We start from the raw sequence: 1,137 nt of genomic DNA, 5'->3' as shown, positions 1-1,137 counted from the left end.
TTGAGCTGGGAGATGCTGCTTCTGTTCCTGGTCCAGCAGAATGGAGGGCTCTTTCCCACACAAGGGAGTTATTCTTGGGGATGGCGCTGCAGCGAAACATCTGCCGGTCCCTGCGTGCAGACAGAGCACTCACCCCCTTCCAGCCCTCAGCCAGACCAGCAAAACCCGCAGCGTTGCTGGACAGAAAAAACAGAGAGGTCTCCCAGCAAGAGGGGTGCAGAGCCAGAACGGCTGGGGGGGGGGGGACCGCCACGAACCACACTGACCACGGCCACGACCCACACTGACCGCAGAGTCGAGTCTCCTCAGTCACAGATGTCCCACGGGGTTTCAGGCAAGACATTTGTTTTCTGTGGCTTGTTCTTCCCCTCTCACCCCCCAAAACGTGTTCTGTGCCAAATGCTAATTCCTGGGGTCATGCACCATGTCTTTATTACTCCCACATGGAGAGCAACCGGCCTTCCAATTGCCCCGACGTGCAAGTCACAAGGCAACCTTCGCAGCACCCAACAGCTGACTCAACAGTCCCGCTCCTGGTACCTCGGCCCCTGTGAGAGCCACCCATCACCTACTGCTATATCCTCTTCCAAAATCCTCACATGCAATTGCCACTTTTACCATCTTAACTTAGAGTGACAGAGGCAGAAGCCAGCCTTTGGGGACATGATGACGTCCCCAATACTTTATTTTTAAAATCAGCAGTCAGAATATTTCCATCCAGGCTGCACATTTAATGAGTTCATGATGAGGGAAAGGGGAGCTGGCGGGAGGGTGACAGCCCCAGCCGTCCGTCTCTGCTGCTGTGCCAAGAGTTAGTTACTGTGCTGGGACCACCCCCAGGAACAAGAGGGGGTACCTGCCATGCATTAGCTCATCTCCGCACATTCCAGTGTGCAAAGCACTTTGATGTGCCTTAGCAGCCAAAGTGCATGCTAGGAGACTGGCCGAGCCCACATGGCCAGCCAAACAATGTGAAAGCCACCTCTGCGTCCACCCTATGAGCTTTCCAGGCAACCAAAGAAAAAGATACCAAAAAATGGAAAATAAGACTCACTGTTCCCTGGTGAAAACACAGGCTTTGTTTCAGCTGTGCTACGGCAGCCCCTGGGAACACTCTGGCACACGCAGGATGGCAGG

Source organism: Fulmarus glacialis, unplaced genomic scaffold, assembly GCF_000690835.1.
Source record: "Fulmarus glacialis isolate BGI_N327 unplaced genomic scaffold, ASM69083v1 scaffold33793, whole genome shotgun sequence".
NCBI classification, from domain to species: domain Eukaryota; kingdom Metazoa; phylum Chordata; class Aves; order Procellariiformes; family Procellariidae; genus Fulmarus; species Fulmarus glacialis.
This window is presented reverse-complemented; position numbering follows the sequence as displayed.